This window comes from Cryptomeria japonica, chromosome 10, assembly GCF_030272615.1.
Source record: "Cryptomeria japonica chromosome 10, Sugi_1.0, whole genome shotgun sequence".
Classification (NCBI taxonomy): Eukaryota; Viridiplantae; Streptophyta; class Pinopsida; order Cupressales; family Cupressaceae; genus Cryptomeria; species Cryptomeria japonica.
Window position 1 is genome coordinate 211,437,832 of NC_081414.1, and position 20,033 is coordinate 211,457,864.

The following is a 20,033-nucleotide window of genomic DNA, read 5'->3' on the forward strand; positions in this document are numbered from 1 at the left end:
ATTTTTTTTGGAGAAAAATGTAATACAATAGAAAAAGAATCTATATCAAGATGATATATATTTTTCCCATTTTAAATAAATAATTAAGAAAAAAAGTGACACGAAATGGAAAGAGTTGTATTTTAGTTTACATAAATTTTCAAGTTTATTTCAAACTATATTTATAAAAATAGTAAAAAAACATATCAATGCACTAAAGTTTCAAGTCATCAATACACAAAAAAACTGAAGGGAAAAAAACAATTTACTATATAAAATGTGGCGCTCCGTGTAACTTTAATTGCCACATTTTACCAACAACTAAATTCTAGTGTTTATTTTATTAAAAAAATATATTTAATTTTTAAAAATAAATACACTAAAAAATATCATTTTTATTAGTTTACATCATTTGAAAATTCAAAACATATACATCACTTTCAATCGATTTCAATTTAAAAATATGAATCAATATTAACCATTTTCTTTTAAAACAAGTAAAACATCAAAATTAAGGATTGCCCAATACTTCAATTACCCTAGATCTATCACATGCAAACCACAAGTACATGCATCTCACATGCAAATAAGTATAAATTCATAAGCCATTTAATAGTTAAACTTGAGAGAGAGGTCTAGTATTAAATATGCAAGTATTTCACATAGATCATAAGAGAAAAATATTGTAGAAATTGTAGTGGCATTTTAGCATTAAACCCATGCTAAGTATTTATAAAATATAATTTTTAAGTGCCACGGGGGCAGTATACAGGTAAAGTAAACACTAAAGCCAATCATCATGTAAAGTAGGAATCCACATCTGCAGATATTCATCCAGCACATCGTCATCAAAATCTCTATCTTCCATAAACCTTCAAAAAAGTATTGAAAATCCCCAACTTCCATCCAATAAAGGCCTGCTTACACAACTCAGTGGGCCCATAAATAGTCATATCTTGATGGAAATCTATATTGACAAATCTATGCAGTGCTATAGACATGCATTCATAAACTCAACCTTTAAAGCACTGACATCATTCAATAATAATCAACAATTACATTACACACTCAAAATTCAATATTCTTTAAGGAATAAAGGAAGATTGACCCTTTTTAATCTTAGAGAAAAACTAATAAAATAAAGCTATAATAGATATTATAAAATGTATCATCTCAAGATGTCATTTAGGGTTTAGGGTTTAGGGTTATACAAAGTTAATGAGGCATGGAAAACCACCAAATGGTAATACCATAAGCCCAAAAAAATCCCAAACTATCAAGAGATTGGCCTCCAAAATTTGAGTGTAACTTAAACTTTCCCCACCCAATTTAACATACGTTAGTCACAAGTACTACCCATGAAGAACTAATTACATATTACATCTTACACCCATTAATAATTGTCCATTGAGAATAGAAAAATAATTACATGATTTTCAACCTTTATATGGGCATTCCATTTTGCCCACTACACGATTTCTGCAGATATATATTTAACAAAAGAAAAAATGAGTTATAAAAAATATTAGGATACAAAAGGTGAGTAACACACTAATCTTAATAAGATTCTCCATTTTCTAATAAGTTTTACCATGTATTAAATTAGTAATTTATATGTATTTCTTTTTTAAGGCTTGATACTTATTATCTAGTTTACCTTAATAATTAGAACAAATAAATAATTTAGATATCTTCTAAATCTACTAATACTTAGGGAAATCCAAATTTTCTTTTTTAGTTACACAATACAACAAATTTTTTCCACTTCATTTGTGATACTAAAATTTCAACTATTACAATAATTTAAAATCTTCAATTCTTCATTTAACTATGGCTTCAAAATGCTCCAAGATAATAAATCAATTCTACCCTCAATGTATATACTATATGTGATCATAACTGATTTTTCACCAAGTGCTAAGCATAAATGCCAACAAAATTATGGATCTCAAAACCGAATAAATAAAATCAAAATTTGGGGCCTTGATCTTCTCAAGGGAAGGTAAATATCAAGGATAAGAACTTGTGATTGTGGTTTGCTTAAGTTTAAAAATATTTTATTAAAGACATTATGAAACTTTGTTTTACAAAGTGAAATGAAAAATCAAAGCAGACCACTATAATGAGAGAGAGCTCACTCGTAAATATTTGGAAAGGGGTTATGAAGATTATCGTCCTGAGCCTACTCAAGCTACGTTTACCATTTAACTTTTTCTGTGTTCAATTTATAAACTTTCACAAGGATGAGATTTGTGTAGAAATATGCTTATTCATAGGCTTGTCTATCATTTTTTATCCTCTGCCTGAACAATTGTATTTATGTTATGAATGTGTAAATGCCTTTGATTTCATTGCAGTGGTGTTGAGGTCTTCATTCCAATTCGCTGCCAGTTTGGTTATTTTTAATAGGTTTTCTTACTCTTTCCACCTGGAATAGAAAACGGCCCAATACTCTTGTGGCTCAAGATCATTTCTCACCCTTTTAATCTACTTGAGTTTTCAGGATGCATCTTAAGCATTTCCATCAGCATTCCACTCTCTGAATCACATACTAGTCTAAATTAAATTTTCACAACGGCATCAATTTGACTATTTTCATTCATGCTACAAGACAATTATTGTGAAAGCCAAACGAGATCAATGCAAATTCAACTAAAATAAGATGACACATACAAAGAAATGAGAAAGACATTGTTAATGAATCTATCCAACATTTTGAGCACATAAAAAATCTTGAAACCTCCAAAAGATAAAAGTTCTAGCTTCCAGCTATCATGAAGGTCCGCCTTGTATAAATCCGGTCTATACCTAATACCAATGCTCCTCACTTACCTAAAATTTAGAAAATAAACATGACTAGTAAGCTTGGAAAAAAAGAGAGGAGTTGAAACCAAGTCCCCAAGTAGTTTTGTGGGAGAAATTATCCAACATAATAGCAAGCATATACATTCTAATCTACCAAATACATTTATAACTTGAATCCACTTCCCCTTCAGTCATTTCTTTGATCACAGACCATCATGACAATCACTTAGTAAAAGAAAGCTAGATAACACAAATGCAGATAATTTGTTGTATATAATATGCATTCTAGCTTATGAGATACACACATCTATAGTCAAAACAATCCAATATATGTGGAGAAATCAATAACATATACCCGAATCACACCAATTATTAGAAATCAACATCTATTTATTGTGAGCATGAGCAAATTTTATGTGAACTTCATGGCGTGCCTAAATAAATGTTAAAAGTCTAAATTTATCTTTTGCAAGTCAACGCAACATAACAGTGCATGGGATAACCTCTCTTCAAATTCAGAGGGGGAAGCTCCAAAAGATACAAATTAAACCTAAACATTAAAAATAATGTAACCCAAGACACAAAACTATAGCCAAGATATATAGATACCAACATTACATGATATTTTCTTTGAATTTGCATAATAAATTTCCTACTTGCCCATGTTTTTACCTTGAATACAAGCACCAAACAAATAACAGTTGTGTATTTTAAGTGAGATTTCCAAGGATGAAATGACTAATTGAAACACAACCACAATACCTTCTTACTGGCCAAAAAGAAAGACCAACATCTTGATACAAACAAGATTGAAAGGAATAATAACACATGATTCCATAAACCAAATAGCTAAGTTCTATATAAGCCTTAACTTAGGTAAACAAATAACCTCAATACACAATTTGATAAAATCTGCTTTCAATTCAATTAATGAGATTGTTGTAAACCAACTAAATATCAATTTCTACAACACTTTTGTGTCCATCCTAGGAAGAACAAAGATTTTAGTGATTCAAAATAATTATTAATTATCCTCAAAAATTGAGTTACAAAGAAAAACAATTATAAAGTACTGAAAAGATGGAAAAAAACTTGAAAACAAATATAGTCTAAAGAACTAACACAAGAAAACAACCTATAGTTAGACCCTCAGCTCTTGATCTAGAAATAGAACTTTTGTAATAGCAACTACCAAAAATAGTCATTGCTAAAAGCAACAACTCACACATGAATGACCCTTTGAGATTTTGGTGCATTTCTTTGCTTTTGGAATATCCCGAATGGAATATTATCAGAAATGCAAACTGTAATTTTATGCATTGAAATTGCAGACTATTGCATCCATCACCAACAATTATTACCAATAGCACAAGCCACAGAAATCAGCCCTAAACGAGTGGCCCAGCAAGAACAATAATATTTTTTTAATCTACAGATACATGACAGGTCTTTATAAACATATATGAGAGTCAATTCCAAACAAACCAGATCCAGTTGAATGCCTTGGTGGTCTGTTCTTCAGAGATTGTGTTTTTGCAACCTTGAAACTATTGTTTTTACAGTCTATATGAAACCACTGGGTGTAATTGAATGTTCAGAGAACTTTGGTTGCAGTTGACGGATACCTTTGATGATGGAATAATGATCCTGATAGTTGACAAGCTTCTAATTCTTGCAATTCTGCTACAGAAGGTCTGAAACGGTCTGTTATCCTCCTTTGTAAGGTACTTCTCAATGATATGTAGATATTTCAATGTCTTCTCAGATTTCTGGTTTGGGTTTCCCAAAGTGTGTTGAGGCTGTTAGAATAGTTGGAGCAAGTTTAAGAGAGTATCCTTGAAAGTAAGAGGCAGACCTAGTAATTGATGGAGTTATTAAGTGAATATTTTTGGACTGATTTCTTCTAAAGTAATTGCAGCCACCTGTGACTGAGCTTTCCTTGTTTAACAGCCCTGTTTGCCATATTTCCAAGGTACTTGTGTTGTAAAATTTCATATGAATGTATCATTCATGTAACGACAGTTCAAACTTATATTTTATTCCAAAGAATTATTAACAGCAGTTGTAATGAAAATTGAAATTTAGTTTCGGTCCTTTATGACAGAGGAGAGACATTCATGTGTTAGTTCATGACCTATAATGTGAAATCCTTATTGGCAAATTGTTCAAAGAAAAAAGTAGGTGTGCTCTTATAGTGGTATCAAAGTAGAAGAATCTGCCAATTTGTGTGTTAATTTCATTATTGCCTTCGCTGAAACTAAATGATGCGTGTAGTAAGCTATATGCATTTGGAAAACAACTTGAGCCTCGATATCAATCAAAAGATGTTCTTGTTGATAGGTTGAAAGAAGTAGATATGTGTTTATCAAAAATAGACCAATCAGATTGTGAGGTTTTGAAATGTGCAACAAAAGTACCATTGGATGTGTTAGTCCAGCACCAAATTATGAGACATTTAGATAAAAACGTGAGACTTGCAGTCATCTCTTCTCTCAGTGAAACTACAAGGATTACAGCTCCTGAAGTATGGTACGTAGATGACATAATGAGGGAGATACTATAGCTGATTATGGAAAGCTTCCACGGATTAGGTGATATCAGAAGTGTTAATTTTAACACTTTCAGATTGATATAAACTCAGAATTTATATTTAGTTTCTAATTAGTTTGATTAGCTGAAAGAATTAGAGATTAGTGCCAACATAGAAATGAACAAAATAAGAACAAGACACAGTTACCCTGGGAAAACCTCCTAGGAGGGAAAACCCAGCCAGAAAAGATCCTTAGATCTGATTATGGATTATAGTCATCTAATCATTACAACACTTATCCCAAGTACTTGAAGATGCAGATGTTTTTGTCACAAGGATGGCAGATTGAGGTAGCTGCCTTCAAGATTAGCTTGCTGTCACATGGATGATGGTTGCTGCCACTTGGTTGATGTTTGCTGCCCCTTTAACCTAGATTGCAGACCTTCAAGAGGGTTTGCTGTGCTTTCAAGGAATTCGCTGTGCATCCACTAAAGTTCGCTGACTCCTAATGATGATTCACTGATTTCTGAATATGCTTCGCCAAACATAGAGATGTTCTGCTGTAGTGTACTGAAGTATGGATGTATTAACTTCTTTAACCTTCGCAGTTGATAGAGGTATATTTCGCATGGAGAGATGATGAGTGAATAACAATGTGAGGTTTGACATTTATTTATGTGGAGCGAAGCCTTTAGATAGGTCGGCTTTTCCTTATAATTATCTTTAATTATTATTTTCCCTTTTAGCAAATTGCCTTGTGAATAGGGTTGGCCCTATTTATCAACACGTTGAGTGTGTGGCGTGAGGTTTAAGTTGCCGTGAGGTATAGGGCCTTGCCCTACACGTTTGAGGAAATGGGCCAGCCCTTTGGGCGGATTCCAATGTTCCCCAAGGCAATTGGAATCCGCCATTCCCTAATTAAAATCAACACTCCCTCTTAATCAGGGAGGAGAAACATAACTATAATCTTCCATCTTGCACACAAGCAAAGAATGGATTACATAATCAGAATATTGTAGTCTTCCATCTTGCACACATGCATACAATGGCACTACATAATATAATCTTTCAGCTCGCACACAAACATAGATTGGATCCACCTTACATTGCCCGCAGAGGGTGGAGACGATCTTTTCTACCATCTTACATTGCCCACAGAGGATGGTTAACAATTACTCTTCTCCCTGAGAAGATTACAATACCATCTTACATTGCCCGCAGAGGATGGTTAACAATTACTCTTCTCCCTGAGAAAATTACAATACCACCTTACATTGCCCGCAGAGGGTGGTTTGATACAACACAATGTATTACTGAGGTTGAGACTCCCTCTCAATCAGGGTTCATTTTCCAAGACACCGAGTCTGTCCCTGAAGTACACAAACTTCACTTTGGACAGAGGCTTGGTAAGATTATCTGCAACCTACTCATCAGTGCTGACATACTTCAGCTAAATGGCGCCCCTTTGCACCATATCTCGAATGAAATGATAATGAGTTTCCACATGTTTTGACCTATCATGAAACACTGGATTGATAGACATTTTGATACAACTCCGATTATCACAATGAATAACTGTAGGATCCCAAGGCTGACCAAACTTCTCTAAAAGCTACGCTTGCTGCAATATACTCAACTTCAGCAGTACTTAGTGCCACTGAGGGTTGTTTTCTGCAAGCCCAAGAGATCACTACGGATTCTAAGCTGAAACAAATATCAGAAGTGTTTTTCCTGTCTTTGACGCTTCCAGCCCAATCTGCATCTGAATAACCTTCCAAGGTTATTGAGATGTTAAGTGGATACTTCAGCCCATAACCAACTGCATCGAACTTGCTTAATTATTGGTTAAAATGCAACTTGGGCGCCCACCTTGGGAAATGAAATGAATTATCATTTGGACGCCATGTGATAGTGAAATGAAATGCAAATTGGAGAGGTGAATTTGGGAGCATTTACATTTGAATTTCAAAGGGAAAAAACTATAAATACAAGTGCTTGGCCTCCCATTTGGTTATAAAATGAATTTGCATCGTTATGCTGCCGAATTGGCAACTAAAAATTTGAGCTTCGAAGTGTGGCTTCCTAGCTAAGTCTCAGTTTCGTACTTGCAAGATAGTACCTAGTGTGTCCATGTATTTCCAGTGTTGTTGGTGAGTGAGTTGCAGATTGTGGAGTGTTTTGTGTGATATTGGAGTGTTTTCTGTTTGCTGGTCGCAAAGTTGCTGAAAGTGTATTTTGCTCATACCTCTTGGCCAGGCGATTCCATCATTCTGGGTACCGGCTCATCCTTCCTTCCTACCACTGGCGATGCATCTTGTAAGTTTTTAGCATCTTATTTTGAGTGTGGATTTTTATATTGAAAATCGAACTTCTTAAGGTTAGGCGTTGGGTTTTGCGAATGCATTGGGAAGCGTGCAAAATAAATATGGGTGTTTTGAGAGCCTCTTTTGGGTTTGTTTTCATTGTGGCTGGTGTAGCATTAGTTTAGAACTGATTTTGGGTGAATTGGATGAGTAATGACAGAGTTATGAGCGTTTTAGTGAATCCATAGGCTGCTGGTTTTGCAATTCCAGCCTGCAGATTTTGATGTTAGCAGAAATTTCATGTTCTTATTTGGATATTCAGCATTACTCTTTTCTTACATTATCTTGATTATTGTAAGGTTAAGTAGTAGTACTACTAACCAATTCTGGTTTGTAACTCTCACCCCGCTGAAAAGTGGAAGAGGCTGGCTTGCCGCCTATTTTCAAGTAAATTGTAATTAAGTCCTCCCACTGCATAAGTGGTTGAGTGATGTCTGAGTGTAATGGTCCTCCCGCTGCATAAGCGGTTGAGTTGAGATTGTTTTGTAATTTCAGTCCTCCCGTTGAAATATCGCGGTTGAATGATTTGTGCCTTTGTATGTTTCTCTTGGCCGGTTCACCGCCAAGTTTCTTGCATTCCTGTTGGATAAGCAGAAGGGGTTGGCTTGCCGCCCAAGCATTGTATTGTTTCCAGTTATTTGAAGCTAACAATCTCCTCAACACCGTATGCTCTCACCTTCCCACATTGGGCACTTGGTGATCAGAAAGTGGAAGGGTTGCATTTTCCAGCAAGTTTTTAGTTTATGCTTTCTAACCTTAATGAGTTATCTGTTTGTGGATGATTATTATTGGCCTAAAAAACAAAAAAAATAACTGGGTTATTACATTTAGGCATACCTTTGACTAACTTTTCAAGAGAGGGAAGAGCTTGAAAGTGTAAGTGTCCAAGTCTTCTATGCCATAGCTCACAGGATTCGGGAGCCTCATTAATGAAGGCTTGAACAGGGTTAGTAGAGAGCTTATAAAGACTATCATATCTATTACCGATTACACAAGTAAATTTAAAACTAGATTTCTTAGGCCAAGCAAGTACTTTTCCCTCAGAAAATGCAATTTGATAACCTTTATCTTCTAGAGAAAAAATGTAAATTAAGTTTCTTTTAATTCCAGGAACAAACAAGATGTCACTAAGGTGAAGTGAAATACCAGAGTCTAAATTTAAAGTAGTGGCAGAACCTCTTACCGAATATCGAGCATCATCACCAATTACCACGTGGAGGCTGGAATCCTTTTCTACTAAGTCTGAAAGATGATCATGATAGCCTGTGATGTGTCTGGAAGCACCACTGTCAATCAGCCACGTATTACAGTCTGTAGGTATGTTGCTTGACAGTGCAGAGATGAATAAGAAGTCATCATTTTGTTCTGAGACTTCATTTAGGTTGGCTTCTCTTTGAGTAGGATCATTCTGACATTCTTTAGCATAATGACCAAATTTGTCACATCCGAAACATCGAACACGAGATACATCTCTTGGCTTCTTCCAAGGGTGCTGAGAGCTAGATGGTCTGAATTCCCTATTTCTCTTTGGATAATGCTTCTTCCAATTTCCTCCTTTCTTGCATTGGGCAGCAAGCATGTGTTGGTCATCTACATGAGAATTTTTGGTTTGCCCTCTTGTGATCAGGCGAGACTCTTCTTGAATACAATCATTCTTAAAGCGATCAAGGGTAGGTAGCTCAGTTCTACCACTTATGGTTTGAATAAAAGACTCCCGTGAGTGGGGTAAACCATTTAGAGCAATCATGACAAGGTCTTTGTCTTCCATGTTATGTCCAATTAAACCTAGCTGATTTAGTTCTGAAATTCTCATAAACTAGGAAATAACAGAATTTTCTTTTGCCATTTTGATATTAAGTAGTTGTTGTCTTAAAGTAATTGCCCTATTGAGATTGTTAATTTCATATGTACCTTGTAGATGGCTAAACATTTCCCTTGCAGTAGTGAATGAAGCAATAGAGGTGACTAGGTGGTCTTTAACTGAATCAATGAGAATCTTTCTGGCCTTGACAGCATCCTTTTTGAATTGTTTTAGCTCAGCTGCATCCATAGGTTCAGTTAGCTCTATTGCTTCTATGAATTGAAGAAGATCTTCTTCCTCTAGAGCCAACTTGATTCGAACCTTCCATGCAGTAAAATTGAGATTCCCATCAAACCTATCTTCAACTTGCGGCCCCATTGACTTGACCTGTGAATGAGACAACAATCTGGAAATAAAGGGGTACTAAATTCTGAAATCTAAAAGTTGATCTAGCCTATAGCTCTAATACCATGCTAATTTTAACACTTTTAGATTGATATAAACTCGGAATTTATATTTAGTTTCTAATTAGTTTGATTAGCTGAAAGAATTAGAGATTAGTGACAACATAGAAATGAACAAAATGAGAACATGACACAGTTACCCTGGGAAAACCTCCTAGGAGGAAAAACCCAGCCAGAAAAGATCCTTAGATCTGATTATGGATTATAGTCATCTAATCATTACAACACTTATCTCAAGTACTTGAAGATGCAGATGTTGTTGTCACAAGAAGGATGGCAAATTGAGGTAGCTGCCTTCAAGATTAGCTTGCTGTCATATGGATGATGGTTGCTGCCACTTGGTTGATGTTTGCTGCCCCTTTAACCTAGATCGCAGACCTTCAAGGAATTCGTTGTGCATCCACTAAAGTTCGCTGACTCCTAATGATGATTCACTGATTTCTGAATATGCTTCACCAAACATAGAGATGCTCTATTGTACAATACCGAAGTATGGATGTATTAACTTCTTTAACCTTCATAGTTGATAGAGGTATATTTCGCATGGAGAGATGATGAGTGAATAACAATGTGAGGTTTGACATTTATTTATATGTGGAGCGAAGCCTTTAGATAGGTCAGTTTTTCCTTATAATTATCTTCAATTATTGTTTTCCCTTTTAGCAAATTGCCTTGTGAATAGGGTTGGCCCTATTTATCAACACGTTGAGCGTGTGGCGTGAGGTTTAAGTTGTCGTGAGGTATAGGGCCCTGCCCTACACGTTTCAGGAAAGGGGCCAGCCCTTTGGGCGGATTCCAATGTTGCCCAAGGCAATTGGAATCCACCATTCCCTAATTAAAATCAACAAGAAGCCCTTCTTGTAGTAAGAGGGTTAAGATTTTAGAATTGATGGCAAAAGTCAGATCATGTGTCCTTTTGCTTGATCTCAAATGTGATTAGTTAATTCTAAAAATGTTTCCATGCTTCTTTGCCAAAATCAAAAAGTATCATGCAAAGAATATTATATCAATGCAAACTATCTTGTCTCTATTTTGGATGAGGATAATAATGTTTCCAAACAATTGTTATATGACTTGTTGGCTATTTGGAGAAAAGAGCTAGGTGTTTCACCAGCAGCACATGGGTTATCAAAAAGATTGGTTGAGCAGAAAATAGCAAAATTTAGAAATCAGTTGATAGAAGAGGAATTGATTTCTTGTAGTCTATAGCTTACAGGATCCACTAAATTGAGCAAGAACCAACTGAGAAGAGAAGAATGTTGTTTCACCTGCCAGGAAGCTTGGACACCTTCATCACATATGTGGGAACAACAAAGAAGGTGAATTAATGATTCCTATCACATGTAATTTGCAGCCAAATTATGTTAAGAGCAAAGAAGAAACTGAGATAAAAGAGCTAGAAGAAAATGCCTTATCTGAAGAGGTATGTATGACAAGGCCCCCAATGATTCCATTGAACTGTATGTATCAACAAATATTGAGGTTAAGATTAATAAAGTTGACAAAACAGCAGCCTTGGATACAAATTCAGATCATTCCAATAAAGTTGATGACACCCGCGATAAAGTTGTTGAAAAAAAGCTTGAAGAAGGTGCATATGTTGAAGCTTCCAAATCAGCTTATAACGGTGAACTCTTATCTCATTATAGTGATATTAGTTCATATGTGTATCAAATTTACTTCCCAACAGAGTATATGGAGAAGAATGTTCAGGACAGTTTCAGCCTCTTTGATTTGGAGAGTGATTTGTTTGGGAAAACAACCACTCATGAGGAATTCAATGAACACAATTTTTCTGATCAAAGCTACCAGCTCTTCAGTCCATGTGATCCAGGTATTTTGGCACCAAATTATGATGATGAAACAATTTGGGATGAATTTCCTTTTGAGCAAAGCACTATCCTAACCATAGAGCATGAATTATGCAAAGAAGATGTCATAGAGGTAGCTGATTTTGAGAGGCATGATCTTGAAGACAAATCAATCACTTATTGCATAGAATTAAATTTGATTTTATATTGAAAAATCCCAGAAATTACATACTAGCAGAATGGGCAGCAGGTCGGGATATTTGGAAAAACTATTTGGAAGGTCATAAAGATTTTATATTGTAAAAGAAATCTATTTTGGGCAAAAACAAAATAAAGATAAAACACAATGCCGAAAGGTAGTTATTTCCTCAACCATAAAATTACCTTTATCTGTCTTGAGCTCCATGCAATTTATTTTTTGAAGGGAATTAATTGTTGGTAGTTGTAGAATTAGCTGCGATATGAAATATATCCTTTAGTAGGTATGGGGGGCATGTTTTATGGATGAATCTGGGCCATTTATTGTATTAAATCTTGGCCATTCATCCAATTTTTCAAAGTCCACAAAAGGGAGATTGGTCTCTCTCATTTTGGTAAGAAGCTTAAGGATTGTTACTGAAACTCTGCCAAAATTAATACAAAAACTGTTTGCTCAATGGTCTATGTATGAATTTCATGTGACTGCATGGTTGTCCTTCTTCCAATTTGTTTATTTCTATTTATGCATATTAATATGGAATGGTTTCTTTGAATTAGTATTTGATAGTTGATAGAGTTTTATGTTCATACCATTAGGAATTCGCTGTGTGTTATTTCCTGTGTACGGTTAGGCTGAACATGTATGAATCTTCGTTCGATTGCTGGATGTTCTGTTGAAGTGCTATGTATCTTTAGAATTCGAAGTATGCATCTAGTAATTTGAAAATTTATTTTAATCCCTAGAAGATTGCACCAGCCTTTGCTAAGTTGTGTCAAAAACTGGCAAAGCAAGGCTTGGTTTCTGAAGACTCTGTCTATTAACTTGAAAGTTTTTTCGTCTAGGATAGATTAATCTCTTTAACTCTTCTTTTTGCTGTTCATTTTCAGAGTCTGTTACAAAGTATCTAGGATAACATCATGAACATTGAAAATCTAATAAATGTAAGATCTGTGAAGTCTTGAAGCTGCCTGTAGAACCTGTCCTAAAAGTATATCCTTACAACAGGCATAAGTCCCCTTGTGTTTACCAGCAAAACACATCAACACTGAGTTATCCTTAGCCAGTCAAGACCTAACAACATGAGCCTTGAGGATATCTCCCATGATCAACCCCAATAGCACTAGAGATCTCCTTATTCAAGAGAGGTTAGAATACGCTCAGCATTCTATTCTGCGTTGATCGAAAGCGCAAGCTTTTTTCACCATCAATAAATACGCCAACAAACTGAAAAGCTAATGCGTGAGAGTGTAAAGTTGACTTATAATTTGATGGGAGACCTGTTGTGATGTCTTCACACATCACCCCATTGCAAATGGGGACCCCCACTTTTCGCTTTTTAGAGTAGAAGTTTTGCCTAGTTTCCTAGTGTTTGCCTAGTGTCATCTAGGGTTTTTGAAGTGTTACAATCACGTTGCAAACGTTGATATTTTAATGATCCTAAGTTTTGTCTAAGTGTTTGACCATTTGAGCGTTAACGTGTTTTTAAACACGCGCATCAGTGATTTTAAAGTGCTAAGGTATTCACGGACCTTTTGGAGTTGTTTTCTCGCTCCTAAGGTATTATCTAAATTGATTTCGCACTTTATTTCAATATTTTCCTAGTGTTTTGCTCATATTTTTGGAAAATTTGCCTAAGTCCAATCTAAATTTAAAGTTTCTAAGTGATTTTGAGTGGTTAAAATGATAAAATCCTAAGGGAAATCCATATTCCAAGGGTTAGAAGGTCAAATTCCATGCTAGAGGTTCTTTTCCCCTCATATTCCAAACTACCCAACCCATTCCCCCACTCATGGGTTTCCCCTGAAATCCATACTGGCTATTATTTTCCACCACTGTTTATCCATACCTGGATCGATTTTCCCGTAGAAGTGCTAAAATTTGGCTAAGTGTTAGGATTTATCCAAACTGCCATCGATTTTCCACTAGGAGTGCGGACTGGAGTGCGAACTATAATGCAAACAACGTTAAGGATGATTCCATGCCTGGGTCGATTTTCCACCAGGATGTTTTGTGACAAGTGACTGCAGATTTTTGTCCGGATTTTCATCCAAACAGAGGTCGATTTTCCACTGAGAGCATTTTAATGAATTTTGAGTCCAGATTTTCATCCAGACTGAGGTCGAATTTCCACCAAGGAGTAATTTTTGCAAATAAAGTGAGTTTGGAGTGTGGATTTTCAATCCAGACTACCATCGATTTTCCCCTGGGGAGTTTTGTGTGCATTTTTTATGAATTTGAGCATGGATTTTTATCCAAGGTAGGATTGATTTTCCCTTATGGGGAATTTTTGACAATTTTAATGATTTTTAAAGGGATTTTTCAATCCCAATCCAAGTCGATTTTCCCCTAGAAGCTTAATTTTGATTTAAATTGAAATATTTTAATAAGTAAGCCCCATTTTAATTGCTTTTAAATAATGATTAATGATTATTTAAAATTTTAAAAGCAAAATTAAATAACTTGCAATAATCATTTAATATTTTGAACCTTCTAGAAGCAAGTTAGTTTTCCACCAAACAAGTATTTAAGCAAGTGTTTTATCCCACATTGCTTGTGTGGTGAAAGTGAAAGGTAAAAGCAAGTATATGAGAGGAGTCTCCAACATTATTTTCTTATTAAATCTGCCAGGTGTCTCCATGAAAGGTGATTTTTCTCCCTTATTGGCGAATTTTGGCAAAGTGCTGAAGTGAAGTGTTGGGTTGAGGATTCTTTCCTCCATTTTTTCCAGCTTGGTTGTTCCAACCGCCATTGTTGCAGATCTGAGCTGCCATTGAAGACATTTTCAGAATTTTGGAATGGCGCCATAGCTAGGAAAATTTCGATTTTTATTTGGGAGTGCTTTGTGCCGTTGTTTGGGGTGATTTTCTTCATGCGCAGTGGCTGCCATTATTTTCAGACCTTGTTGGGCGCCATTGCTAGGAGTGATTTGACCTCCATTGTTGGTTGGGAACACATTTTCAGAACTATTCTTCATTGCCCAGCTCATCCACACTAAGGCGATTTTGGTTAAGGGCTATTTGGAGGAGTTTGCAATGCATTTTCAAGGGCTGCCATTGTTGTTACAGTCTAAAAGTCCATAGTTGCAGATACTGATTTTCATTTCCAGCCACTTGCCAACTTGGAAAATTTTACTTGGGCGTCATTTCTTATGAGTTTTTTGGGCATTTGGTGGAGCTTCCAATCCTGATCTACATCTGAAACTCCATTTTCAGATTTGTCTTCAGACTTAGATATTTTTTACCAGCCCTTTGTTTGTGCCTAGATTTGACAAACTTCACTTTCGGAAGGTGAAATCCATCAAATACAGGTGTTTCCTATGACTGCGACAAGTTTAAATGACTGATTTATTAAAGTTTCAGGTTGTCTTCAAACATTGGGCAGCCATTGTTGGTGTTGGCATCTTTTGATGATTTTGTTGTGATTGTCATTGATGGACACACAATTGCTATGAGATCACTTTTTGAATGTATGAGTTATTCTCAACCGGTATTTGTTCCAAACCAGTATTATGTAGTAGTCTTTAGACTACCGGTGTTACCGATCTCAAGCCGCATGAAGACCTCAAGCGGTTCGAGGAGCTTAAGTGGAACGGAGCAAAGGAACTAAAGCGGCAATTATCATTTTCCCAGTCTTCATTTTTGTCAACCGGTAATCTGTTTAATATCTGAATCGGTAATACTCTGTGATGAGTTACCAACCGGTAATCAATAAAGTTGTATGAACCGGTAACACTCTGTGATGAGTTACCAACCGGTATTTTTGTGATGAGTTACCATCCACCGACACTTTGACGGTGATTTTGTGTCGTGTTACCAAATGTGTCTAGATACACTGAACCTAGGAACTTGCAATGTAATCCTATTGGACCGACATGAAATCAGATTCCTTTTAAAAACATCATGTCTAGGGTTTTAGGGGTTGTTAGGGTTTAAGGTGATTGTTGAGATTGTTGCATGTGCGATCACAGAAGAAGAATAGGTCTGTGTGAAAGAATAGTGTGAGAAGTGTCTGAAGACTGAAGTAATGCTAAGATGCATTAATAATGAGCTATCAAGGATCTAACCAAGCATACTGTGCTAGTATTTAGATCACTCACTTGTTGATTACTCACATCTTCGACGAGTATTGAAACCCTTAACCAAGTAGGCTTGGCAGAGCCTTTGTAAATCTTCTAACAAGGTTTTTCCCATTTGGGTTTCCACGTCAAAATCTCGTGTTATGGTGATTGTGCTTCTGTGGGTGAATGTCTTATTTGCTATTTGGTTTGCATGTGTGTTAACCAGTTTGTCTGTAAAACTGTTTTACCGGTTTACTGCTAGACTATTTAAGTGTTTGAGTACAGTATTTTTCGGTATATTAATTCACCCCCCCCCCCCCCCCTCCCCCCTTTTTAGTATTCATCAGTTGGACCTTGGAAGGGTGTCTTCAGACTTTAAAAACTAAAAATCAAACTTTTCCACACCCTTTTCCAAGCATTTTCAGAATTGTGGTATACTTTCGAGCACCATTTTTGACATTTTTTTTAGTATACCAGGTTGTCTTCAGACTGAAACTTCATTTCCAGCCACACAGTTGTGCCCAAATGTGACCATTTCTGAGTTTTGAAGGTCAAAATAATTCAAATGCAAGCATGTGATATGGTTGTGACCACTTCCAGCCATTGATATTCATCATTTTCAGAGTGTCTTCAGACTTTTTGGAGCCATTTTCAGACTTTCAGAGGGTGTATTCAGACTTAAGAATCAGAAAATCAGACTTCAATACACCATTTTCTGAGTATTTTCAGACGTTGGAGGGCGTATTCAGACTTTGTCCTCACAAAATCAGTTTTTTTTATAGCTTTGATATAAAAAATCAGTCACTTTCTGAGTGTTTTCAGACCTCCAAGTGATATTTCCAGACCTGGACATTCATTTTTGGGCTCCAAATACTTTATTTTTTGAGTTTACATGGATGTCTTCAGACTTGGCAATTATGATCAAACTTATCCTAAGTCTGAAAATTGGTTTTCTTGAGGAGAATTTTCCAGATTTCAATCCTGACCTTCATATTACAATTTTCTAAGACTACCTATCACATGTTGGGACAAATGTCAGGAACAAAGTCTTGATGGTGTCCGGATTTCCGCTCCATGGAATGATGATCCAATCTCCACAAGATTTTCAAGGACAATGATTCCGAATGAGGGTCGGATTTCCACTGCAGGGCGGAATTACAAAGGAAGGAAGTTGTCCAGATAGGCATCAAATTTCCACCAAGTGAAGAATGGACAAGGATAATGCGGATGGTTTTGAGGAATGATCAGTCCATATGCGGATGGATTTCCCACCAAGGTTGAAGTTAAGTTTATCATACTAGTGTTTGATTCAATGCTCGTTTGTTTTGCAGGACTGTTACGAGGAAAGGAAGCACGATGCTCAAGGCTTGAGGTGAAGGAGGATGCATGCAATGTGGATAAGGAAGATCAATACTTTAAAGATTGGATGGGGATTTTCGGATAGAGATTCCAGAAGGTGAAGATGAGGACTAGATCAATCGTGAAGAAGACTTCACTTTGATGGTGAACAAATGAAGGAAAGCAAGTTCAAGAAATGAACACAAAGGATTTTACATCAAGAAATCTAGAACTACATCAAGAAATTACAACATCAAAGAGCGCCAAGGAAGGATTTATTTCAGGATTCCAAGATTGGGAAATTTTCCAAACATAAGGAGGGAAAAGTTCATGGAATTCCTTAACATAAGGATGGAATGTAAAGTATCATAAGGGATTCCAAACATTGTGAAGATGAAGAATGTACAAGGCAAATTGGTTAAGTGTATAAGGCAAGCTGAGGTAGCATCCTAGTCACCATTCGTTCAATCAAAGCGTACCAAGTCAACATTCATTCAAGGAGGGAATAGGTGACACATGGCGCTACATCAAATATTATTTATCTTACCTACCCTCATTTCTTATTGGCCAATGTAATGGTGGTTGTACAAACCCTAATTAGGGTTTTATCTTGTAATCTTGGTCGTTGATCTCAAATCAATCTTGGCCTTTCATTTCTTTGAGGCTCTCTATATGCCTCCTTGTCTCTCATTTGTAAGAGAGAGTTTTTGTAGAATTGTTGGTATATGCTGCAGCTATTTGAATCTTAATCATTGTTCAATTGTTGGTGATTTTGCTCTTCAAGTGTTGTATTTGCATTCATGGTTCTCAATTCCTCCAAGTTAGATTAAAGTTTAGATTAGAATTTGTTTTCATGTATGTTAGATTGAGTGGAAGATTTGTTGAATTTATTTGTGTGGAATCCTTAATCCATACCACTAGCCTCTTGCCGCTGGTAAGTGCGCCTTGTGTGGTCAACTGGAATTTGAGTAAGCATAACTTCAACTATTATGCGTCCGTTGACAAGCATCAACTTGGATGGTGTCTATGTTTGATGGTGATAGCCTGAAAATCTTTAAGTGTACCTTAGACAATTGCACTAAGCTTGTGTCAATACCTGATTGTGAGACCTTGCCTGGTTTGATTCCACTTTATCCATTCATCATTTCCTATATTCCTAGGCTTAGAATAGATTTCGTGAACCCTATTCCTTTTGTCCTTTTTTTAGTAAGAAGTAAATCCAGAGCGATATTGATAAATCTTAAGTTGTCAGCACACCTATTCCGCATCATTTATGATAATCCAAACATTTGCGTAAGTCCCCAAGTGAAATACAACAATTCACATCAAACCACTGAACTTAGCCACACGTCAAGACCTGACATTTCGTAACCTTGGAGCTGTCTCATTTGATCGTGAAGCATAGCATATGAGAGACTTTGTTCAAGAGAGGATAAGATACCTTGGTATTTTATTCTGTGTTCGCATGTGCAAAACACATCAACAAGGCCTCAAGTCACAATCCTCTGAAAGTGAAGAGGAAGCACAACTTGCAGCCCAAGGGGATGAAGAAAACGAAGAGCCCCAGAGGAAAAAGAAGAAGAGATAAAGCTAGCAAAGAGCCCAAAGCATCTAGGAAGTCTAGAAGAAAGGACTCATCACCCGAGGTTCCTACCCACAAGAAGCTAAAGATAAGGTGACCCTCCACTACAACCACCTCTCAAGAGTGTTGAAAATGTAGCTAAGTCGTATCCCTTGATTGGGCCGACCTAGCTTGGTAAATTTTAGATGTGGCCTTCAGCCTTAAAATTTATTGTGTAATGTGTAAATTCAATAGGTCAGGTCCCATTCATATGTAACTTGTAAAGGGTTATTGGTTAGGTCCTAACCTATATAACTTGTGGTTATAAATGGGTCTGACCCCATAATGTAACTTGTGACCATTGGAGATTGGTCCTGCCTAGGCACATAAAACACTCAAAGGGAAAACACAAATGTAACGTGTGGAAGCATGGACCTATTCATGTAACTTAAACTAAAAGCATTATATTTTGGCACCAAAGTCCTTAGCCGACTAAGGCAAGATATAATGCTTGTACCTCCTATATAATCAATGGATTGTAATCCATTTCATAGACGATAATGTGTACTTGATCAGTGAATACCACTCTGCCAACGAATTCAATGTTGAAGTCGGCAAATATTCTCCAAGAGTCAGCTAACACGTTCTGAGTGACAGCGAATTCACATTCTTGTAAATCGGCAGACTTCTGATCCAAGAAGCTATCCTCTTGCTGTGCGAACTATATCAGACTGATCTGCCCTAAAGGTCTGCCCTACATCTGATTGGAGATTCAGTCAAGTTCAAATCAGAACTTGTGATTCAGATAAGTCAATTATGTCATGCCCTAGGTGGGCGAATTTGTATTTGATTTTCTTCTGACATTAATCTAATCAGATCTGAGATCTTTGGTTGCTGGGTTTTTCCTCCAAGAGGGAGGTTTTCCCAGGGTACATGTGTGTTATGCATATGAATTACTTTGCATGCTGATTTTCTGTTCTATACTGCTAATCTGATTGCTAAAATTAACAAAGAGGACTCTATTGTTGCAAAAGATTGGATTGCCGTAGAACGCCTAGCCACTCCTCTCGTGCTACAAATAAAATCAATCTTTGTAGAGACAACTAACCTAGAGAGCTGAATTTC

The 20,033-nt window shown here is 36.3% G+C and overlaps 1 long non-coding RNA gene across 5 annotated transcripts in view; it reads right to left on the reverse strand.

The window, feature by feature from the left end:
- Positions 1 to 1,113: 1,113 nt before the first annotated feature.
- Positions 1,114 to 20,033, reverse strand: part of LOC131037661 (uncharacterized) — a 114,836-nt gene continuing 95,916 nt past the window's right edge. For 4 of the 5 annotated variants that reach the window (XR_009359279.1, XR_009359281.1, XR_009359282.1 and 1 more), the window contains one exon: positions 2,698 to 2,811. This is a non-coding gene — a long non-coding RNA (uncharacterized LOC131037661). Of the gene's footprint in view, positions 1,459 to 2,697; positions 2,812 to 20,033 lie in introns of those variants that run through there. The other variant, XR_009359280.1, reaches the window with a different exon arrangement.